General features: G+C 38.8%; 1 long non-coding RNA gene across 1 annotated transcript in view; it reads left to right on the top strand.

Moving 5' to 3' along the window:
* The window catches only part of Gm10635 (predicted gene 10635), a 75,266-nt gene that overhangs the window by 14,679 nt on the left and 35,023 nt on the right, over nucleotides 1-25,564 (top strand). The window lies entirely within an intron of this gene.

Raw genomic sequence — 25,564 nt, 5'->3', positions numbered from 1 at the left:
AGTCCACTCCATCATCACTAGGGAAGTGTATTTAGCTTTCTATGGGCATTCTTTAGATACTCTGGACCTCCAGTGGAGGAATGGGGACACCAACCAAGTTTTCATCCAAAATTGGTCCTGTCTAAAAGAAATGTAAGGACAAAGATGGAGTATAGACTGAAGGAATGGCCAACCAGGGATCAGACCATTTTGAGACTAGTTTCATGGGTAGGCACCAATTTCTCATACTATTAATGATGCTATGTTGTGTTTACAGACAGGAGCCTAGTATTGCAACCCTCTGGGAGGCTTTAGCTGGAAGATGATGGAGACAGATGCAGATATCCACAGACAAAAATTGAATAGAGGACAGGGACCCCATGGAATAGTTAAGAAGAATTGAAGACCCTCAAGGTGATGGCAACACCACAGTAAGACCAACAGTCAACTAACCTGGATCCCAGAGAGCTCCCAGAAACTACCATGTCTGGCTTCAGTGGGACAGGATGCACCTAATCCTGCAGAGACTTGATGCACCAGGGTTTGAGGATATGGAAGTAGGTGGGACTTCACTCTCAGAGGTGAAGAGGGGATAGGAGGTAGAAATCTGTGAGGGGGGATCAGGAGGGAGACAACATTTGGGATGTACATAAATGTTGGGGGCCAGCCCTGGTGGGTCTTCTTTCTTGTTTGGTTCCTTTTGAGGAAGTGAAGGGGGAAGAGTGTCAGTGGGGGTAAGACTTAGTCTTAAAAGAAATTTAGGGTTGCTGTATAATAATAAAACATTTTCCTATCTCAATTCTAAGTCACTTTGATTTAGCAGCTGATCTGCTTTCTTAGTTCCTCTGAGATGAGAAACTAACTGTTTAGCACCTCATCCTGAAATTGCAGAAGTTTAAGTAAAGTAGCCCTGTTCTATATCTGCAGGAATTGCATAGAACTAACTTTCAGCCTGCTAGTTGAAGTCTCAGGAAGAAAAGGGGACACTTTGAAAAGTGATTTTAGTGTTTATTTTTAAGTTGTAAAAAAGTTTCCTATGGGCTAGCAGAGAATGGCCTTATCTAGCGTTAATGGGAGGAGAGGTCCTTGGTCCTGTGAAGGCTCTATGCCCAGTGTAGGGGAATGCCAGAGCATGGTGAGGTGGGAGTGGATGGGTGGGAGAGCACCCTCATAGAAGCAGGGGGAGGGGAAATGGGATAGGGGGTTTGCACAGGGGAAACCAGGAAAGGTGATAACATTTGAAATGTAAATACATAAAATATCCAATTAAAAAGTTTCCTATGAAAGCTTTCTAAGAAAAAGGGGAAAAGTTTTTAAGAAAAGGGGGATAAGAGGTCTAAGAGAAAGGGATAAGTAGAATCAAAGAAAAGCAGAATAAGAAAAATGCAAGAAAAGGGGGATAAAAGAGAATTCTCTCCTCTTTGTCCTCAGCATTTATACATCTTTCAGAATACATGATCACACGGTAAAAAGTTCATCACAAGTTCACTCATAAATTCAAATCATAAATCGAATAAGTATACAATGGAGAACATTTACATGCATATCCACTAGAAGTAATAGTCTGGCTAAACTTGTATCACTTGTCACCAACTTTGCAGGTTCATGGAGAGTTAAAAACCATAACTTTTGTGTCCAAGGTATTATTAAAGTTTTGTGTAGTAAAATCAGTCAATATTTGATCTTCTGCCCTAGCACCTATAGTATATCATCAGTTCCCCTATTTATGACCTTTGGTTAATGGTTTTACAAATGTGCTCTGCATAGTAGGACACCTGATTACTATCTCAGAAGCAACTAACTAGTGACACTTGGAGACTTACAAAGTTCTCAGTGTAGTTAGAAAGGACCTAATAGCAGTCCCACTATAAAAGAGCTTAATAAATACTGATATAATTAAAGGAATTCTTATAGAATCATCATTAAGAATTGAGAAGTCATCTATTTGTCTATATGGCAATACTACAAGAGAGTGCATCTTCATAGTTCTGCCAACATCTGCTCAAAAGGGTGGACTAATTCCTAGTGATTGTTATATGTGTTTAATAATAACAGGAGAAGCATATTAATAGAAGAAATCTGTCCTAAAATAAATTTCTCCTGATTCTTGCCTATCAGAGCAAATCCATCATGGATTCTTTTAATCCTAGTTGGACCATCTCAGGAAGATCACCTGCTAGTTATCAGCTTGTCCTATGTTGGCTCCTGACACATAAATAAATAATAATAAAGAAAATTAGGCTGTTTTTTCAGAGTATATTTCTTTGAGAAGAAATATAGTAGGGGAAACATACATATATGGATTTTTAACATTTAAAGTCTGCTTTGATGCTTATCAAATTTGACATGACTCAGCTAAAAACTGTGTCATTTCACATAGGAAGAAGTTGCTGGTTCAGGCAGAGACTTTGTGCCTCTTATCAGACAGTCAATCTCTTTCTATGAGTCATCTCAGTCTCCAGTATGACACATACTGGGACAGTGGATATCTGAGTTAGTTCTACATATTGGAACTCTTAAGACTTAAATAAAGGCAGGAAAAGCTCATGTCTTACTTTTTACCACCATCCTATCTTCACCTACATCTGTGAGAGGGTTATAAAGAAGTGGCTTATTCAAAATAAAGTATTATATTTTGTATTCTTTTAAAATCTCCAAAACTTCAACAAATTTGGAGTTCTAAATATCCAGTGAAACTTTTCTTGAATGCTTATTAACTTCATGCACTTAGCTGTAACTTTTAGAACATATTATATTTAAAAACTGTAACTCAAAGAAAAGTGTTTCCAATCCCCTTGATGCAGAAATGTGCTGGCCAGCTGTTGCTATAATGGCTTTGGATAGTTAACTTCTCAGAGTATAGAAAAGTACTAGAGAAAATGATGTTTAAAGTATAAAATCTGGTAGGAAATATTGAATCTTTTTTGTAGTAAGGAAGAAAATTCAATACATTATGCCATCATGAATTATAATCTTACCACTGTTTTTAGGAGAAGAGAATGTTGCACACAGTGGTACACAAGGCTGAGACCCTTGGGGTCCATCTGCTGCCTCCTGTGGAGGACCTGGGGACATTGGACACTCAGCATGTGGCCACTGAGACTAAAAAGAAAACATTTTAAGTTGATATTAATTAGTTAATTTTAATTACTACAGGTGCCTGGTAGCTACAATATTGACTAAGTGGGACTGTACAAGTTTTAAAAAGAAAATTCTAGTTTCTAGGGACTCACTTCTGATACTTCATGGTTATATTAAAATACATTTTTATTTACTTTTTTGTGTATGAGTATTTGTCTGCATGTATGAAAGTCCACCTTGGAGGTAAAAGGAGAGCACCATCTCTCCTGGACCTGGAGTTACAGACCATTGTAAGCAATTTGGTGGATATTGGGAACTAAACAGGTGCTCTTGAGCAGCAGGTGCTCAAAATGCTCTTCTAGTCCCAATGGCTATGATTTTAGTCCATATATTCCCATAGATTAGACTTAGGGGATGTATTTTCATTTTTTTCCAGTGAAATAGTAAATTAACATCTCATTTTAAAGCACATTGGTGAACAGAGAAGTGGTATACTTACTCATTTGCTTCCCCTACGATTGTTAAATATTAGCGCATGAACATCTTCCTACGTAAACAACAGCACATTTTGCCTACAAGATCATGGAGCTATCCAAGAAGTATATCTGCAATCTGCACATGGGAAACAGCTTGGGTGCCAGATGATCATTCCTCTGGCAATGTTGTACCCACCGCTGCCAGGTAATGTCAGCTGAGTTACCAGTGTGGAATAGGACTGTGATCATGTGTCTTATCTTCAACTCAAGGCCTGCAGATGGTAGGGGTTTTGTGCAAATATAATTTCTCTTAATGCTGACACTGATAAAGCTACACACATATATCACATAGTTTCTAAAAGCTGAAGTCTCTGCTACAGACCATAGAATTAACCGAAGCCTAAAGAGCTAACCAAACCCTGGAGCTGGAGAAAAGACATGTTTAATATTCTAATGTAGGTCTGAACACACGAAGGAAAATAATTTGACCAAGAAATGTGCAAATAAATCAGATTTTAATGGTGCATTTTTTAAAAAAAGAGCCATTTAAACAGTTGCTAACCAACCTAGAGTTGAAAGGCGTCTTTTCTTTATGTTCTCCCCAGAAGGGAAAATCCCCAACATGTCTTCAAATATGACTTCTTAACTATGCATAATGACCTGTAATTTTGAGCCTTTTAAGGTCATGCTGAGAGAGAGAGAGAGGTTTAAGATGAGAGAGTTCTTTCTCTTTTCCTTTTGAAAAAAGAAACCTCTGGTTTTCCAAACATATTTCACAAACCTCTGGAACTCTTTGGTGTGAGCCAGATGTGGAAAGTAACTGGAGCTATTTGGGAAAAATTAGTAGTCCCTGTTGAAAGGGGGCATTTATCAGCAATTCAGACAGCCAGAGAGTCTGGGTCACAGTTTGCTGAACCGAAACTGTGTGGCCAGGAGTGACCAGGCTCCCATCAGCACTGGAAAGGCAACCTGGTCTAGAAAGGGCTGGCAGCTTTAGGTCCCCAGGGTTACTTCTGCAAAGCACCATAAGTGGAATGGCTCCAAAAAGTGGATACAGCCTCTCTTATTATTCTGGAGGCAAGAAGTTCAGGATTAGTTTAAGAAGGTCTTTCCTCTCAAGGGAACAATCAGAGCTGGAGTTGATGTAACCTAACATGTTACTGGCTGTGGATTCACAATTTGTACAAATCTATCTTTCCTGCCATGGCTTCCACCCTATCTATCTATCTATCTATCTATCTATCTATCTATCTATCTATCTATCTATCTATCTATAGCATGTGTTAATCTTCTTCAGTGCTGGAATCCCCTCACGGGACCATCCTTACAAGGAGGACTATAAACCTATGCATCAATAAGGGATTTTGTTATAGTTGGGTAGCTTGCAAATCACAGCCACAAATCAGTGACATTCTCTTACAATATGGCCTTGATTTTCATAAGCAGTGGAGACTATCATTCAATCCAAGAGTGTCCATTCAATATGCCTCATTTCACAGAGCTATAGCAAATGTGAGTTACACAGGCTCAGAAGTACTTGTGTATTGGGACATAGTCCCATCAGATACATTACTTAAAAATTTGAGACCAGAGAGATGTTAGAGTTGTGATCTATCATTGAAGACCAGAATGTTTAACATGTATACAGGCCCAAGTACCAAGGCTCTCCTTAAACCAACCTGTTTACCAAGTGTGGAGAATAGAAGTCTGATGTAGAACATGTTAGCTCCTATGGTCCTTGTTAGCTGACAGATGATGGCAGAGACCATCAAGCTACAGAACATCAGAATCCTTCAGCTGACACACGGGGTCATGACACATGAGTAACTTCATGGCTCTCTTTTGTGGGAGGGTGGTTTTCTGTACAGCACAGCTAATATGTATGATTCATTTTATACTATGAGTAGTGATCATGTTTGGAAACTTGCAGTCCTATTTTCCTCCTGTGATTTCATTGTCTACTGTGAGTTTCATTTGAACCTTTCAAGTTTAATTGATTGACACAAAACCTGAGGAATTCTGATGGTTCTGCTTTGGATATTTCAAGAGAGCCTCAGAGGCAAGAAATATCAGTGGGGGAAAAAGCCTTAACTGGCTGGAACTAAACCAGTCTTGACTTAGAATGTTTTCTTAGTTGTATTATTAGCTTTACAAATTAGTGCTTTCCTTTCCCTTCCACCAGTAAGATTCATTTACACGGCAGCAGTTACATTGTACACCTGTAAATCTGAACTCCAGAAAACTATGAAATTAGTTATGTCATTAATCCCATTATAAAATAACATGTATTAAACTATAAGCCAATTAAGCCAGTCTGGATATAAAAATGTTACTAACAGCTCAAAAGTTAAAAAAAAAAAAATCTGTAAAAGCATTCATGCTCCAAATTCCATTGACCTTAATCAAAACAGAGTTTATTCAGGCTACCAATTTTGATACTTTACAATTTAAATTCTTATTTATTTTTATATTACGTGCAGGAGTTTGGCATGCACTTATGTGCTCCTTCGGAGGTCAGAAGAAGACATCAGATCTGGAACTGGATTATAGGCAGTCATGAGCAACAATGTGGCTTTTGGAAATTGAAGACAGGTTCTCTGCCTGAGCAATCAGTGCTCTTTCTTCTGAGCTGTCTTCCCAGCCACATAGAGAGTATGTCATTTTCAAGATGTGTTCATTGAGAGATTCTTTCTGGAAGTGTCTTGACATCAATATAAAGTTGTGCCTCCTAGTCACTTTAATTATTGAGCACAGTGAGAGAAGGTAGTCCATTACAGAGTAGTGAGAGGAAGAAATAGAGAGTGTGTGAGACACACACACACACACACACACACATTGATAGGCCTAATAACACAAGTGAAGGAGAGTGACTAGAAAGCAAGCAGAATGACTTGCTGACAAAAAAGTGATCTCCTTTTTTAAAATCTTTTTTGTGTGTTTAGAGCTCAGCTTATTATTTTTCTGCCTCCCATCTTTCTCTCTCCTTTTTTTTTTTTTTTTTTTGGTTTTTTGAGACAGGGTTTCTCTGTATAGCCCTGGCTGTCCTGGAGCTCACTTTGTAGACCAGGCTGGCCTCGAACTCAGAAATCCACCTGCCTCTGAGTGCTGGGATTAAAGACGTGCGCCACCACGCCCAGCCTCCCATCTCTTTTATACTATTTTTATCCCACTGTTCCCCTTTCTCCCTATCATTAGACAGCTCCTTGATTTATTGCCACTAAAAAGGAAATGATGACCTTGAGATTTTAGTTAAAGTTTATTTTATTAGTTATTTGAATGTTTTATATGTTTTTGGGATCATATTCTTCCCAGTCTCACCAACATTCTCTACCCACCTAATTTTGTGTCCTTAAAAATAAAAACCCAGCCAGGCATGGTGGCACACGCCTTTAATCCCAGCACTTGGGAGGCAGAGACAGGCAAATTTCTGACTTCGAGGCCAGTCTGGTCTACAGAGTGAGTTCCAGAACATCCAGAGAAACCCTGTCTCGAAAACAAACAAACAAACAAGCAAACAAACAAAAAACCCAAAAAACCTCAAACAAAACAAAAATACAAACAACAACAACAAAAACCCCCACTAAAACCGATTTGTGCTACCCAATCTTTTTTCTTGTCTTTTCCTTTGTTTTTGTTCTTTTCCTCTCCTTTTCTTTCTTCAGTCTCTTAGTCCCTCTACCTAGGACAGTTGTAGGTCTCTATAATCACCATCTACAGCAAAGATGCATAGATGCTTTTTCGATGATATACTGATCTATGAAAATAAAAACTAACCCATTAGGAGTTCTTTGAATACTAGGTTCATTTAACAGAATATAAGTAGTAGATTATCCTTAGAGCCTATGACCTGTCTAGTCACAGACTCTTGACTCAATAACTGTAGTTATTGAATATTGGCTCTCTCTCTCTCTCTCTCTCTCTCTCTCTCTCTCTCTCTCTCTCTCTGTCTCTGTCTCTCTCGCTCTCTTGAGTGGGACTCAAGTCCATTCAAAAGTGATTGGTTATGTCCATGATATTTATTCTACTATTGTCCCCATGGTAGGTCATTAGTGTATGTCATAAACTTCACAGCTGGATTGGTAATTAATTTTCTCCTGTGTGACTGTGTATAATATAATGCCTTCCAGCACTATAAAAGCTAACCACTAGGAATGAAAACAGTTGAGCACCAGTTTGCTTTCTTCATATTTTATTACTTAAGCATGTGGTATTCTCATCAATATGTTCTTACAACCAATTTCTGGAGAATAGACAAGATCATCGACAATATCCTCTAATATCTGCAGATCTATTGGATGCCACTGGTCATCAACTCTAAAAGGAACAATGAATTCCTGGCACTGAGATTTTTATTTGTTAGCTTGTGATGTCTAGAGCAACATTGTTTCATATTTACAGGGAGGAATCTATTTTAACTCTTTTTATGAATTTGTACCTGTCAGTCCATTTTATATCTACTATCTATCTATCTATCTGTCTGTCTGTCTGTCTGTCTGTCTGTCTGTCTGCCTGCCTATCTATCTATTATCTATCTATCTATCTATCTATCTATCTATCTATCTATCTATCTATCTATCTATGATTTTTTCAAAGGTGTTTAGTGTTATTTATCCTTTCCTATATCCCTATTCTCTGCGCTGCCCTGCCCCATCTCAATTTATCTCTTTCCTTTCCATTATCCATGTTCAACCCTTTATACTGGTGTGTTAAATGCCCATACACTTCCATGACCTTTTAGTAATTCCTGATCACTATGAATATTCCAAATGAAACACATATATTGAATATTTAAAGCTAACACCCATAAATGAGGGAACATGTTCAACTTTTTTTTCTGAGACTGGGTTACCTCACTTTCAATGATTATTTCTAGCTCCTCCCATTTAACTCTTAATTTCATTAATCTTAACAGCTGAATGATATTTTGTAGTGTATATACCTCATTTTTACTACCTACATATTTGTTGATGACACATAAGATGTTTTCACTTCCTGGCTATTATATATAGAACATTAGTAAACCTGGATGAATGGCAAGTCCTAAAGTAGAATATAAAGTCCCTTTGTCCAAGAGTGCTATGTCCAAGACCGATAAGGCTGGATCATCTGGCTGATCTGTATCTAGCTTTTTCAGAAAGCACCACACTGATTTCTCGAGTGACTGAACCAGTTTGGACTCCTTCCTCCAGAAAATACAGTTCCCTTTCTCTACATCCAAGTCAGTATTTGTTGTGATTTTTTTTGTTATTGTTTTGTTTTAACAATTTTTCCTAGATTAAGGTGGAAATATTAAAGTAGCTTTAATTTACATTTCCTTGATGGCTGAAGATGCTGAAAAAAATTGTAAATGTTTCATGGCCATTTACTTTTATTCTTTTGAGAACACTCTGTTCAGTTCCTTGCTCTATTTTAATTGCTTTGTTTTCTTGATGTTCCATTTATTGAGTCCTTTGTACGTTCTGGATGTTAACCTTTGGTCAGATGGATAGATGGTGAATACTTTTCTTCCAGTCTGTAGTTTGCTTTTTCAGTCACATGATGGTGTCCTTTGCTGTACAGACGCATTTAAGTTTCTTGAGATACCATTTATTAGTTGCTGGGTTCAGTGTTTGAGCCACATGTTCAGAAAGCCTTTCCTTGTACCAATGAGTTCAAGCATATTCCCTAGCTTGTCCTCCATGGGTTCATGGTATCAGTGCTTATGTTGAGATACTTACCTAGTTGGAGTTGAGTTTTGCACAGGGGGAGTGATAAAGATGTAGTTTCCTTCTTTTTACACATAACTATCCAGTTTAACCACCGAACACCCACCTATAAATTTTCATTTATTGAGGCAAAAAATTTAAAGATCCAAACTTCATTCTGTGTCTTGCTTCTTGAAATAGATGGCTTTGTAATGTCTCTCATCATCAAAGATGGAGTAGTATATGACATATTTCCCCTGAGATTTTAAAACATTTAATTAATGAATTGGTATTATCAGCTAAATTTACCGGCATGTAAGTTTTCTGGATATCCTTCATATAGTCTTCCTCCAGTTTGCTTCTTCTCCCTGGATATACCTGGTGCTCCAAAACACTGCATCTATTTTGCTAGTTGATCTTCTCACTCTTTGGAATACAGAATTCATACTCAGGGTGACTTTACTCCTCTCATTCACTGTGATGCAACCAATATTTTTATGGAGTAATTGAAATGATAATTAGTGCATCTTTACTGCAGAATAATCAACATGTGGCTTTCAAACATATAGCATGTACTCTTTGTAAACACATGAAGAATTAACGTTGCCATTTGTCTGTGTAAAGTAATAACTTACAAGCAGAGTAAGTACTTGGGATTTTGAAAATTCCTGTAATTCAGAGCCAGAATAACACATTTAGTCACAGGTAGTCACAACATTTGGGGCTTGAAGCTTTAGTATTCATTTTTGTGTGTGAACTTTGCAAGTACAGATGGGTGCTGAGTGTGTATTCATCCATGTGCTTCTGTATCTTTTCTGTGGACATGCTATCTACAGTTAGCAAGAAAGTACATGTGTAAATACAGAACATACTTTACATGTGAAGCTGAACAGAATGCAGTGTACTCCAGCACTTCCCTGGGGTTAATGTTTATTAAAATGAAATCTGTATTTATGACTCAAAGTCAGCTTCACTCACACATTCATGATCCAAACATTCTTTCCTTTTTAAAAAGCAAACACATTTTAATTGAAGTTGAATTACATCACTTGCTCCCCTCACTTTTCTCCGACTAGCACATCCCAGACATACTCTCTCAGACTCCCTCTCTGTCACCTTTACTCTCAGGTCACAAGCCACTTTTTCTTTGACTGTGATTGCTACAAACATATACATATGCATATATGTATACATATATAGCCTGCTGAGTGTGTTTTTGTTGTTGAAGTGTATATGGTTTCAAGTTTAAGCACTCTGCATTGGACAAAGAATGGGATTGGGGTAGGGACTCATCCCTAAGAGAGGCTAATTCTTCTTCTCCCAGAAGACATTACCTGTTTGTGATTCTTTGTCTAAGGATAGGGCTGTGGAAAAATTTGCACCTTCCACATTAAAATGTCCATAATATTTGTACAAAGTATTTTTTATTATTTGTGACTATTGAGAAGAGTGTTGTTTCCCTAATTTCTCTCTCAGCTTGTTTTTCCTTTGTGTAGAGAAAGACCATTGACTTGTTTGAGTTAATTTTATATCCAGCTACTTCATTGAACCTGTTTATCAGGTTTAGGAGTTCTCTGGTGGAATTTTTAGGGTCATTTATATATACTATCATGTCATCTGCAAAACGTGATATTTTGACTTCTTTTCTAATTAGTATCCCCTTTATCTCCTTTTGTTGTCGAATTGCTCTGGCTAGGATTTCAAGTACTATGTTGAAGAGGTAGGGAGAAAGTGGGCAGCCTTGTCTAGTCCCTGATTTTAGTGGGATTGCTTCCAACTTCTCACCATTTACTTTAATGTTGGCTACTGGTTTGCTGTAGATTGTTTTTTTTTTATCATGTTTAGGTATGGGCCTTGAATTCCTGATCTTTCCAAGACTTTTATCATGAATGGGTGTTGGATTTTTGTCAAATGTTTTTTTCCGCATCTAAGGAGATAATCTTGTGGTTTTGTCTTTGAGTTTGTTTATATAATGGATTACATTGATGGATTTTTGTATATTAAACGATCCCTGCATCCCTGGTATGAAACCTACTTGGTCAGGATGGATGATTGTTTTGATGTGTTCTTAGATTCAATTAGCGAGAATTTTATTGAGTATTTTTGCATCGATATTCATAAGGGAAATTGGTCTGAAGTTCTCTATCTTTGTTGGGTCTTTCTGTGGTTTAGATATCAGAGTAATTGTGGCTTCATAGAATGAGTTGGGTAGAGTACCTTCTGCTTCTATTTTGTGGAATAGTTTGGGAAGAACTGGGATTAGATCTTTGAAGGTCTGATAAAACTCTGCACTAAACCCATCTGGTCCTGGGCTTTTTTTGGTTGGGAGACTATTAATGACTGCTTCGATTTCTTGAGGGGATATAGGACTGTCTAGATCATTAATCTGATCCTGATTTAACTTTGGTACCTGGTATCTGTCTAGAAATTTGTCCATTTTGTCCAGGTTTTCCAGTTTTGTTGAGTATAGCCTTTTTTAGAAGGATCTGTTGGTGTTTTGGATTTCTTCAGGATCTGTTGTTATGTCTCCCTTTTCATTCCTGATTTTGCTAATTAGGATGCTTTCCCTCTAGTGAGTCTAGCTAAGGGTTTATCTATCCTGTAGATTTTCTCAAAGAACCAGCTTCTTGTTTGGTTGATTCTTTGAATAGTTCTTCTTGTTTCCACTTGGTTGATTTTGCCCCTGAGTTTGATTATTTCCTGCCTTCTACTCCTCTTGGGTGAATTTGCTCCCTTTTGTTCTAGAGCTTTTAAGTGTGTTGTCAAGCTGCTAGTGTGTGCTCTCTCTAGTTTCTTTTTGGAGGCACTCAGAGCTATGGGTTTTCCTCTTAGAAATGCTTTCATTGTGTCCCATAAGTTTGGGTATGTTTTGGCTTCATTTACATTAAACTCCAAAAAGTCCTTAATTTCTTTCTTTATTCCTTCCTTGACCAAGGTATCATTGAGGAGAGTGTTGTTCAGTTTCTACATGAATGTTGGCTTTCTATTATTTATTTTGTTATTGAAGATCAGCCTTAGTCCATGGTGATCTGATAGGATGCATGGGACAATTTCAATATTTTTGTATCTGTTGAGGCCTGTTTTGTGACCAATTATATGGTCAATTTTGGAGAAGGTACTATGAGGTGCTGAGAAGAAGGTATATTCTTTTGATTTAGGATAAAATGTTCTGTAGATATCTGATAAATCCATTTGTTTAATAACTTCTGTTAGTTTCACTGTGTCCCTGTTTAGTTTCTGTTTCCATGATCTGTCCATTGATGAGAGTGGTGTGTTGAAGTCTCCCACCATTATTGTGTGATGTGCAATGTGTGGTCTGAGCTTTACTAAAGTTCCTTTGATGAATGTGGCTGCCCTTGCATTTGGAGCATAGATATTCAGAATTGAGAGTTCCTCTTGGAAGATTTTACCTTTGATGAGTATGAAGTGCCCCTCCTTGTCTTTTTTGATAACTTTGGGTTGGAAGTCGATTTTATTTTATATTAGAATGGCTACTCCAGCTTGTTTCTTCAGGCCATTTGCTTGGAAAATTGTTTTCCAGCCTTTCACTCTGAGGTAGTGTCTGTCTTTTTCCCTGAGATGGGTTTCCTGTAAGCAGCAGAATGTTGGGTCTTGTTTGTGTAGCCAGTCTATTAGTCTATGTCTTTTTATTGGGGAATTGAGTCCATTGATATTAAGAGATATTAAGGAAAAGTAATTGTCTCTTCCTTTTATTTTTGTTGTTAGAGTTGGCAGTCTATTCTTGTGGCTGTCATCTTTTAGGTTTGTTGAAGGATTACTTTGTTCCTTTTTCTAGGATGTGGTTTCTGTCCTTGTATTGTTTTTTTTTTTTCTGTTATTAGAAATACTTTGGTTTCTCGATCTATGGTAATTGAAAGTTTGGCTGGGTATAGTAGCCTGGGCTGGCATTTCTGTTCTCTTAGTGTCTGTATAACATCTGTCCAGAATCTTCTGGCTTTCATAGTCTCTGGTGAAAAGTCTCGTGTAATTCTGATAGGCCTTCCTTTATATGTTACTTGACCTTTTTCCCTTACTGCTTTTAATATTCTATCTTTATTTTTTTAATTTATTAATTATTTATTTTATTTTTTTCCATTTTTTATTAGGTATTTAGCTCATTTACATTTCCAATGCTATACCAAAAGTCCCCCATATCCACCCACCCCCACTCCCCTGCCGACCCACTCCCCCTTTTTAGCTCTGGTGTTCCCCTGTACTGGGGTATATAAAGTTTGCAAGTCCAATGGGCCTCTCTTTCCAGTGATGGCCGACTAGGCCATCTTTTGATATATATGCAGCTAGAGTCAAGAGCTCCGGGGTACTGGTTAGTTCATAATGTTGTTCCACCTATAGGGTTGCAGATCCCTTTAGCTCCTTGGCTACTTTCTCTAGCTCCTCCATTGGGAGCCCTATGATCCATCCATTAGCTGACTGTGAGCATCCACTTCTGTGTATGCTAGGCCCCGGCATAGTCTCACAAGAGACAGCTACATCTGGGTCCTTTCAATAAAATCTTGCTAGGGTATGCAATGGTGTCAGCGTTTGGATGCTGATTATGGGGTGGATCCCTGGATATGGCAGTCTCTACATGGTCCATCCTTTCATCTCAGCTCCAAACTTTGTCTCTGTAACTCCTTCCATGGGTGTTTTGTTCCCAAAACTAAGGAGGGGCATAGTGTCCACACTTCAGTCTTCATTCTTCTTGAGTTTCATGTGTTTAGCAAATTATATCTTATATCTTGGGTATCCTAGGTTTGGGGCTAATATCCACTTATCAGTGAGTACATATTGTGTGAGTTTCTTAATGAATGTGTTACCTCACTCAGGATGATGCCCTCCAGGTCCATCCATTTGGCTAGGAATTTCATAAATTCATTCTTTTTAATAGCTGAGTAGTACTCCATTGTGTAGATGTACCACATTTTCTGTATCCATTCCTCTGTTGAGGGGCATCTAGATTCTTTCCAGCTTCTGGCTATTATAAATAAGGCTGCTATGAACATAGTGGAGCATGTGTCCTTCTTACCCGTTGGGGCATCTTCTGGATATATGCCCAGGAGAGGTATTGCTGGATCCTCCGGTAGTACTATGTCCAGTTTTCTGAGGAACCGCCAGACGGATTTCCAGAGTGGTTGTACAAGCCTGCACTCCCACCAACAATGGAGGAGTGTTCCTCTTTCTCCACATCCACGCCAGCATCTGCTGTCACCTGAATTTTTGATCTTAGCCATTCTGACTGGTGTGAGGTGGAATCTCAGGGTTGTTTTGATTTGCATTTCCCTGATGACTAAGGATGTTGAACATTTTTTCAGATGTTTCTCTGCCATTCGGTATTCCTCAGGTGAGAATTCTTTGTTCAGTTCTGAGCCCCATTTTTTAATGGGGTTATTTGATTTTCTGAAGTCCATCTTCTTGAGTTCTTTATATATGTTGGATATTAGTCCCCTATCTGATTTAGGATAGGTAAAGATCCTTTCCCAATCTGTTGGTGGTCTTTTTGTCTTATTGACGGTGTCTTTTGCCTTGTAGAAACTTTGGAGTTTCATTAGGTCCCATTTGTCAATTCTCGATCTTACAGCACAAGCCATTGCTGTTCTGTTCAGGAATTTTTCCCCTGTGCCCATATCTTCAAGGCTTTTCCCCACTTTCTCCTCTATAAGTTTCAGTGTCTCTGGTTTTATGTGAAGTTCCTTGATCCACTTAGATTTGACCTTAGTACAAGGAGATAAGTATGGATCGATTTGCATTCTTCTACACGATAACAACCAGTTGTGCCAGCACCAATTGTTGAAAATGCTGTCTTTCTTCCACTGGATGGTTTTAGTTCCCTTGTCAAAGATCAAGTGACCATAGGTGTGTGGGTTCATTTCTGGGTCTTCAATTCTATTCCATTGGTCTACTTGTCTGTCTCTATACCAGTACCATGCAGTTTTTATCACAATTGCTCTGTAGTAAAGCTTTAGGTCTGGCATGGTGATTCCGCCAGAAGTTCTTTTATCCTTGAGAAGACTTTTTGCTATCCTAGGTTTTTTGTTATTCCAGACAAATTTGCAAATTGCTCCTTCCAATTCATTGAAGAATTGAGTTGGAATTTTGATGGGGATTGCATTGAATCTGTAGATTGCTTTTGGCAAGATAGCCATTTTTACAATGTTGATCCTGCCAATCCATGAGCATGGGAGATCTTTCCATCTTCTGAGATCTTCCTTAATTTCTTTCTTCAGAGATTTGAAGTTTTTATCATACAGATCTTTCACTTCCTTAGTTAGAGTCACGCCAAGATATTTTATATTATTTGTGACTATTGAGAAGGGTGTTGTTTCCCTAATTTCTTTCTCAGCCTGTTTATTCTTTGTATAGAGAAAGGCCATTGACTTGTTTGAGTTTATTTTATATCCAGCTACTTCACCGAAGCTGTTTATCAGGTTTAGGAGTTCTCTGGTAGAATTTTTAGGGTCACTTATATATACTATCATATCATCTGCAAAAAGTGATAGTTTGACTTCCTCTTTTCCAATTTGTATCCCCTTGATCTCCTTTTGTTGTCGAATTGCTCTGGCTAATACTTCAAGTACTATGTTGAAAAGGTAGGGAGAAAGTGGGCAGCCTTGTCTAGTCCCTGATTTTAGTGGGATTGCTTCCAGCTTCTCTCCATTTACTTTGATGTTGGCTACTGGTTTGCTGTAGATTGCTTTTATCATGTTTAGGTATGGGCCTTGAATTCCTGATCTTTCCAAAACTTTTATCATGAATGGGTGTTGGATCTTGTCAAATGCTTTCTCAGCATCTAACGAGATGATCATGTGGTTTTTGTCTTTGAGTTTGTTTATATAATGGATTACATTGATGGATTTTCGTATATTAAACCATCCCTGCATCCCTGGAATAAAACCTACTTGGTCAGGATGGATGATTGCTTTAACGTGTTCTTGGATTCGGTTAGCGAGAATTTTATTGAGGATTTTTGCATCGATATTCATAAGAGAATTTGGTCTGAAGTTCTCTATCTTTGTTGGGTCTTTCTGTGGTTTAGGTATCAGAGTAATAGTGGCTTCATAAAATGAGTTGGGTAGAGTACCTTCTACTTCTATTTTGTGAAATAGTTTGTGCAGAACTGGAATTAGATCTTCTTTGAAGGTCTGATAGAACTCTGCACTAAACCCATCTGGTCCTGGGCTTTTTTTGGTTGGGAGACTATTAATAACTGCTTCTATTTCTTTAGGTGATATGGGACTGTTTAGATGATCAACTTGATCCTGATTCAACTTTGGTACCTGGTATCTGTCCAGAAATTTGTCCATTTCATCCAGGTTTTCCAGTTTTGTTGAGTATAGCCTTTTGTAGAAGGATCTGATGGTGTTTTGGATTTCTTCAGGATCTGTTGTTATGTCTCCCTTTTCATTTCTGATTTGTTAATTAGGATTTTGTCCCTGTGCCCTTTAGTGAGTCTAGCTAAGGGTTTATCTATCTTGTTGATTTTCTCAAAGAACCAACTCCTCGTTTGGTTAATTCTTTGAATAGTTCTTCTTGTTTCCACTTGGTTGATTTCACCCCTGTGTTTGATTATTTCCTGCCGTCTACTCCTCTTGGGTGAATTTGCTTCCTTTTTTTCTAGGGCTTTTAGATGTGTTGTCAAGCTGCTAGTATGTGCTGTCTCCCATTTCTTCTTGGAGGCACTCAGAGCTATGAGTTTCCCTCTTAGAAATGCTTTCATTGTGTCCCATAGGTTTGGGTATGTTGTGGCTTCATTTTCATTAAACTCTAAAAAGTCTTTAATTTCTTTCTTTATTCCTTCCTTGACCAAGGTATCATTGAGAAGAGTGTTGTTCAGTTTCCACGTGAATGTTGGCTTTCCATTATTTATGTTGTTATTGAAGATCAGTCTTAGGCCATGGTGGTCTGATAGGATACATGGGACAATTTCAATATTTTTGTATCTATTGAGGCCTGTTTTGTTACCAATTATATGGTCAATTTTGGAGAAGGTCCCGTGAGGTGCTGAGAAGAAGGTATATCCTTTTGTTTTAGGATAAAATGTTCTGTAGATATCTGTCAGGTCCATTTGTTTCATAACTTCTGTTAGTTTCACTGTGTCCCTGTTTAGTTTCTGTTTCCACGATCTGTCCTTTGAAGAAAGTTGTATGTTGAAGTCTCCGACTATTATTGTGTGAGGTGCAATGTATGCTTTGAGCTTTACTAAAGTGTCTCTAATGAATGTGGCTGCCCTTGAATTTGGTGCGTAGATATTCAGAATTGAGAGTTCCTCTTGGAGGATTTTACCTTTGATGAGTATGAAGTGTCCCTCCTTGTCTTTTTTGATAACTTTGGGTTGGAAGTCGATTTTATCCGATATTAAAATGGATACCCCAGCTTGTTTCTTCAGTCCATTTGCTTGGAAAATTGTTTTCCAGCCTTTCACTCTGAGGTAGTGTCTGTCTTTTTCCCTGAGATGGGTTTCCTGTAAGCAGCAGAATGTTGGGTCCTGTTTGTGTAGCCAGTCTGTTAGTCTATGTCTTTTTATTGGGGAATTGAGTCCATTGATATTAAGAGATATTAAGGAAAAGTAATTGTTGCTTCCTTTTATTTTTGTTGTTAGAGTTGGCATTCTGTTCTTGTGGCTGTCTTCTTTTTGGTTTGTAGAATGATTACTTTCTTGGTTGTTCTAGGGCGTGATTTCCGTCCTGGTATTGCTTCTTTTCTGTTATTATCCTTTGAAGGGCTGGATTCGTGGAAAGATATTGTGTGAATTTGTTTTTGTCATGGAATACTTTGGTTTCTCCATCTATGGTAATTGAGAGTTTGGCCGGGTATAGTAGCCTGGGCTGGCATTTGTGTTCTCTTAGTGTCTGTATAACATCTGTCCAGGCTCTTTTGGCTTTCATAGTCTCTGGTGAAAAGTCTGGTGTAATTCTGATAGGCCTTCCTTTATATGTTACTTGACCTTTCTCCCTTACTGCTTTTAATATTCTATCTTTATTTAGTGCATTTGTTGTTCTGATTATTATGTGTCGGGAGGAATTTCTTTTCTGGTCCAGTCTATTTGGAGTTCTGAAGGCTTCTTGTATGATCATGGGCATCTCTTTTTTTATGTTTGGGAAGTTTTCTTCTATTATTTTGTTGAAGATATTAGCTGGCCCTTTAAGTTGAAAATCTTCATTCTCATCAATTCCTATTATCCGTAGGTTTGGTCTTCTCATTGTGTCCTGCATTACCTGGATGTTTTGAGTTAGGATCCTTTTGCATTTTGTATTTTCTTTGACTGTTGTGTCGATGTTCTCTATGGAATCTTCTGCACCTGAGATTCTCTCTTCCATTTCTTGTATTCTGTTGCTGATGCTCGCATCTATGGTTCCAGATCTCTTTCCTAGGGTTTCTATCTCCAGCGTTGCCTCGCTTTGGGTTTTCTTTATTGTGTCTACTTCCCCTTTTAGTTCTAGTATGGTTTTGTTCATTTCCATCACCTGTTTGGATGTGTTTTCCTGTTTTTCTTTAATGATTTCTACCTGTTTGTCTGTGTTTTCCTGCTTTTCTTTAAGGGCCTGTAACTCTTTAGCAGTGCTCTCCTGTAATTCTTTAAGTGACTTATGAAAGTCCTTCTTGATGTCCTCTATCATCATCATGAGAAATGTTTTTAAATCTGGGTCTAGATTTTCGGTTGTGTTGGGGTGCCCAGGACTAGGTGGGGTGGGAGTGCTGCGTTCTGATGATGGTGAGTGGTCTTGATTTCTGTTAGTAGGATTCTTACGTTTGCCTTTCACCATCTGGTAATCTCTGAAGCTAGCTGTTTTAGTTGTCACTGTTAAGAGCTTGTTCTTCAGGTGACTCTGTTAGCCTCTATAAGCAGACCTGGAGGGTAGCACTCTCCTTAGTTTCAGTGGGCAGAGTATTCTCTGCAGGCAAGCTCTCTTCTTGCAGGGCAGGTACCCAGATATCTGGTGTTCGAACCAGACTCCTGGCAGAAGTTGTGTTCCACTCACTAGAGGTCTTAGGATCTCGTGTGGAATCCTGTGTGGGCCCTTGCGGGTGTCAGGCGACTCAGCTGGCAAGGTAGCCCGGGGCTCGAGTGGAGCGGAAGGGACTTGTGCCCCAGATCAGGCCCGGGTAGCCTGCTTCCCTATGTACCGCAGTCTCAGGTTCCGCGCGATTGGATTGGGGCAGGCGCTGTGTTCCACTCACCAGAGGTCTTAGGATCCCGTGGGGAGTCCCGTGTGGGCCCTTGCGGGTGTTGGGCAAGACTCTGCTGGCAAGGTAGCCCGGGGCTCGAGTCGAGCGGAAGGGACTTGTTCTATCTTTATTTCGTGCATTTGTTGTCCTGATTATTATGTGTCGGGAGGAATTTCTTTTCTGGTCCAGTCTATTTGGAGTTCTGTAGGCTTCTTGTATGTTCATGGTCATCTCTTTCTTTAGGTTTGGGAAGTTTTCTTCTATAATTTTGTTGAAGATAGTTGCTGTCCATTTAATTTGAACATCTTCATTCTCATCTACTCCTATTATCTGTAGGTTTGGTCTTCTCATTGTGTCCTGGATTTCCTGAATGTTTTGAGTAAGTATATTTTTGCATTTTGCATTTTCTTTGATTGTTGTGCCGAGGTTCTCTATGGAATCTTCTGCACCTGAGATTCTCTCTTTCATCTCTTGTATTCTGTTGCTGATGCTCGAATCTATGCTTCCAGATTTCTTTCCTAGGGCTTCTATCTCCATTGTTGCCTCACTTTGGGTTTTCTTTATTGTGTCTACTTCCCCTTTTAGTTCTAGTATGGCTTTGTTCATTTCCATCACCTGTTTGGATGTGTTTTCCTGTTTTTCTTTAAGGATTTGTAACTCTTTGGCAGTGTTCTGTATTTCTTTAAGTAAGTTATTAAAGTTTTTCTTGATGTCCTCTACCATCATCATGAGATATGCTTTTAAATCCGGGTCTAGCTTTTCGGGTGTGTTGGAGTACACGGGTCTTGCTGAGGTGTGAGTGCTGGGTTCTGATGATGGTGAGTGGTCTTGGTTTCTGTTAGTAAGATTCTTACGTTTGCCTTTTGCTGGAGTTAGTTGTTATAGTTGTCTCTTGTTAGAGCTTGTTCCTCTCGTGATTCTGTTAGCCTCTATCAGCAGACCTGGAAGACTAGCTCTCTCCTGAGTTTCAGTGGTTAGAGCACTCTCTGCAGGCAAGGTCTCCTCTTGCAGGGAAGGTGGACAGATATCTGGCAATTGTACCTGCTTCCTGGTAGAAGATGAAGGCCAGTAGCAGGGCTTTTCCCAAAAATCTGTGTAGCTTCTGTAGTCCACACTCTCCGCTGTGCAGACTAGTCTAGGCAGAATCCCGGAACCAAGATGGCTCCCCCAGATGCTGTAGCACAGCCCTCCTGTGTGGGGTGGACACCTCTCCTCTGGCAGGGAAGGTGCCCGGGTGTCTGGAGTCTGAAACAAGGTCTGCCCCAGAAGCTGTTAGCCTCTGCAGTCCATACTCTCAACTGCACAGACCAGTCTTGGAGGAATCTGGGCACCCAAGATCTATGTAGTCATTTCTAAGAGAGACTGTTTCACAGTAGGCTTCCTGATTGCAAAGTGGGCTCTTGCAATTTTTGCCACAATTCACTCAATGTTTATTGAAGGGATGATAAAAATAAAAAAAGAATTGGTGTACAAATATATTGAGATGAATAGGGAAAAGCACACATACACATACAATAAGGATAATGAGCCCAAATAAAAATAAGTGTTTAACTGTGATGAATCTGATAATAGAGGAAAAGGTCAACGATCTAGAAGTGACCCTGATACATGGAATATTGAAACACAATCTCTTATTATTTAAATAAGTTACAAGTTCAGCTTCCCTCTCCTGTTACTCTCAATCCCCTACCTCCCCCAATCCTCTCTCTGGAGAAACTTTAAGACATAATCTGTATTTACATGCTGTAATGTCTGACAACATATAACACATTATTCCATTTTTTTCAATCAGTTGGAGTAAGGTTGCTGATGCAGGTAGGGCAAATAAGTTATCTTCTTAATTAATATTTATATCTAATGAGAAGAGTAGTACTATTGTAAAATATATAAAGTATTTCTTAAAATCTATCCACACTCTCTGTGATGTTTCCTGAGCCATAGATGGAGGAACTGTGGTATAGATCTACTACAGTCTGGGTTGGGCTCCCCACAATCTGCTAATGCATGTATTGTGTTCAGTTGTGGCTTTTTTGGAATGATTTAAATTTGCTGTAAAGAGGGGCTTTTTTGATAAGGGTGATAGCTACACTTACCTGAGAGTATGAGGATAACATTTTTGAGCCAGCTTGAATTATTTGAGTCTTTGTCTTGATTGTGTGGTGCTTTCAGCAATAGAGACCCACTCTCAAGCCTTGTGAGTTGACCAAGTGCTCAGTCAATAATCTGTATTGGTTGGAAAATCTCCTGAACTACTGTGACCAACCATTTGAAAGGAGAGTTTCTTATTCCTGGTGCTGGGGTGTTGTTGGTCTATGGTTCTTGTGGGGAGTATTGTCAGGTCAAGTGGCTTAATTTCCCATAATAAATACATATTATGTTACATATGAATATATATCAGTTATATGTGTGTATTTAAGAATGTATGTACCACATACATTTGTATGAATTATATGTATAATTGTAGATAAAAAATAAAATAATGTGATTCCTTGAGGTTTTATTGAACCTTGGTGCTATCTGTTGTTCCTTTTTCTGTACAGACTTCCCTACCTGCTTTCCAGTTAGAGCCCTCTCTTAGTCATTCTATTTCCCTACTTTGTATCACCAGCACCCTGTTCTTTCCCTCCCTAACCCACTCTACACCTATGATCCCTTTATATTTCCCTAGTTTCTGTGTTTTTCTCCATGTTATAAATTCATGTCTGTGGATTTGGCTTTAGGAAACACAGATAAGAGAGAACATATGATGTTTGTTTTTCTGGGCCCAGATTACCTCACACAGTATTTTCTAGGCCCATGTATTTATCTGAAAATTTCATTTTTCTGTACAGCTAAATAATATTCCATACTGCTTATGTATCACATTTTCATTATCCATCCATCATTTGAAAGGCATGTAGGTTCTTTCTATTTCCTAGCTATTGTGAGCAGAGCAACAATTACTATGTCAGAGCATCTATCTGTGCAGTAGGATGCTGAGTCCTTTAGGCATATGCTAGGGAGTTGTTATAGCTGGTCATAGGGGAGATTTAGCTTTAAGAATTTTTGTTTTTTTTAAGATTTCTGTATTCTGATGTCGGGTGGCTACACCAATTTACATTCCCATATACAGTCTTTTCCTCCACAACCTCACTAGCATTTGTTGTCAGCTGTTTTGTTGATCTTAGTCATTTTCACAGTGTGAGATGAAATCTCAAAGAAGTTTCATTTGACATTTTCTTGGTTACTAAGGATGATGAACACTTTAATTTTTGACCATTTTTATTTCTTCTATTAAGGACTCTCTGTTCAGATCTGCAGCCCATTTTTAAATTGGGTCTTTTGTTTCTTGACTCTGGTTTTTGAGTTCTTTGTATATTCTAGATATAAACCTTCTCTAGGTTTTAAAGCTGATAAAGTTTACCTTGAGTTCTGTGCATTTTTCTTTTTACTTTTAAGTTTTGAAATCCAAGAGAATCACCATGGATCAGTATACAGACATCAAAGTTTCACATAGTCCAGAACATAGAATTCCTTCTTTCTTTATCACGGACTTCTTGCATTCATTTTACCTTCCTCTTTTTCTTTCAAATCCATTCTTTCATGGCTGAATCTAAAATATCTGGTGTCTGAGGTTAATACTTTGAAAAATAGAGAAAAAGTGTGCTTATGGTCTCGTTTTCTGTGCATACTTAGAAATGTGTGTCAAAACAGTAGATTACATAAAAAAGGGGGTACTACAGCAGGAAATATAGACGCAGCCTCTGAACATGCATACTCCATAAGCAGGTGGACTATTGTGAGAGTCTCCTTGGTAAGCAGCAAGCTGCCCCAAAGGTGATTTCTACGTTCCCTAAGAGAACAGAGGAGTGGCAGAGATTTCAGGTTAATGCTTTGACATACTATAACCCAATTTTCTTTTTTAAAATTTTTAAATATTTTCTTCTTCTTCTTCCTCTTCCCCTTCCTCTCCTTCTCCTCCTCCTCCTCCTCCTCCTCCTCCTCCTCCTCCTCCTCCTCCTCCTCCTCCTCCTCCTCCTCCTCTTCTTCTTCTTCTTCTTCTTCTTCTTCTTCTTCTTCTTCTTCTTCTTCTTCTTCTTCTTCTTCTCCCCTCTCTGTCTCTGTCTGTCTGTCTGTCTGTCTCTCTCTCTCTTTCTCTCTCTGCGTGGGTATGTCTGTATGTCTGTATATCTGTGTATGTTTGATGTGTCTATGTGGGTGCATGTGTGAAAGTTAGAGTAGAAATCTTCCTTTACATAGTTCCTAGGGATCAAACTTAGAATGCCAGGTTTGTATGGCAAATGCTTTTATTTACTGAGCCTTCTCAGCAGATGTGCTGGCTAGTTTTATGTCAACTTGACACAAGCTAGAGAGTCACCTGAGAGGAGGGAGCCTCAACTGAAAAAAAAAATGCCTCCATATGATTGAGCTATAGGCAAGACTGTAGGACATTTTTTAAAATTAGTGATTGTTGGGGGAGGGTCCAGTCCATTGTGGGTGGTGTCATCTCTGGGCTGGTGGTCCTGGGTTCTGTATGAAAGCAAGCTGAGGAAGCCACATGAGTAAGCCAGTAAGCAGCATTCCTCCATGGTCTCTGTATTAGCTCCTGCCTCCAGGTTCCTGCCCTGTTTGAGTTCTTGTTTTCATGTCTTTGATGATAAACAGTGATGTGGAAGTATAAGTCAAATAAACCTCTGGAACTTGCTTTGGTCATGGTGTTTCATTGTAGCAAGAGTAACCCTAACTACAATATCAGTCACAACCCTTTTCTTTTCTTTCCTTCTTTTAAAACTCTTTATTGATTTTTTAAAAAAATTACATCATGCATCACAATCTCTTTTATCTACCTGCCCCTCCATATTTGCCCCCTGCTTTTGCAACCTCCTTCTCAAAAGAAAACAAAAAATAAAAGTAAAACTGCTGACAACAACAACAACAATCTCACTGTGCAAGCTGCAGTGTGTCATGGTGTGTCATATAGTATACCCTTTTCTCAAATAGCATTATTTGCAAATGTTCATTGCAATGAATCATCGGTCTGGTTTAAGGCCTCTGGCTTCTGCCACACCATCAACACTGGATCCTTACCAGGTCTCCTCTCAAATATCCTGTTCTTGTCCTGTGTCATAGAAATCCTGCAGCTTTGGTTCTGTTGGACTGGCCCCTTCCCATGCAGAGAGAGAGGTTTTAGTGGGCTTATGTGGTACTGTGCTTCTGGTCCAAATACAGGTTCAAGCCTCATTTGAGGAAGAAGGAGGGGACCTCTTCTTGGCTTGGACAACCTGACTTTACACAGCACTACATGCCAGTCATGTTCAGAGAGTGTGGTGACCTGCCCTCCGCTGATTTTATCATATTTAATATAAAACACCATTTTACCTGCCTTGTGGAAAAAATGCCAACCAGTCACAGTCCATGATGATAAACAATTACTATGGAAAAGAGAGGGGCGGGGGTGGATGGGGGGGGGGGAGGAGAAAAAGGAAAGGGAAGAAAAGGAAAGGAAGAAGAAAGGATCAGTTCGTACAAACTTTTAGGGCCCAATTCATCTCTTTACATGGCTTCTCCTAAACTTATTTTTTTGGGAGACACTTGACTTCATTTCAAAAGAAACAAGGCCATTATTTTAAAAATGCCAACTAGTCAATGCAAACAAGTACTAATTAGTCCAGGCACAATAATACCTTGAGATCCTGAAGAGCTAGCTACATGAATAGTTTTTATTGAAATTGACCAGAAGACTGATAGCAGGAATTTTTGAGACATTAGAAAACCAAGCTGCTGAAATTTCTAAGTGTATCCATTTTAAGGATTCAAGGGTGTGCCTGCATGCATTTTTGGCAACAACAGTTGTGGCTAGGTGAAATTATTCAGCTAACCACGAATGGGAAAGAGCTGCTAATTGGGGGCAGAACATGATCTGTTCAATGTAGCTGTAGGCAGTAAGATAATCAGACAGGCTGCCAGCTGTTCCCTTGTGCCCTTGTGTACCTAGGATGTTAGGGAAGTGGAAAATTTACCTCCTCTTTGTATGAGCATGCTGCTCAGATTCCTCATCCCAAGATGCATTCCAACCATTTATAGTTCATGCTTCCTGGAAAACAAAATGTCAGCCTGCCTGGAAGGCTTTGCTACTTTCTGACATTATTGCCAGAGTTTCATTAGAACAGTATTTACTTGAGTGCCTTTGGAAACATTTCA

Source organism: Mus musculus, chromosome 9 (genome assembly GCF_000001635.26).
Source record: "Mus musculus strain C57BL/6J chromosome 9, GRCm38.p6 C57BL/6J".
NCBI lineage: Eukaryota > Metazoa > Chordata > Mammalia > Rodentia > Muridae > Mus > Mus musculus.
The sequence above is the reverse complement of the archived record's forward strand: the minus strand, read 5'-3'. Positions and strand labels throughout refer to the sequence as shown.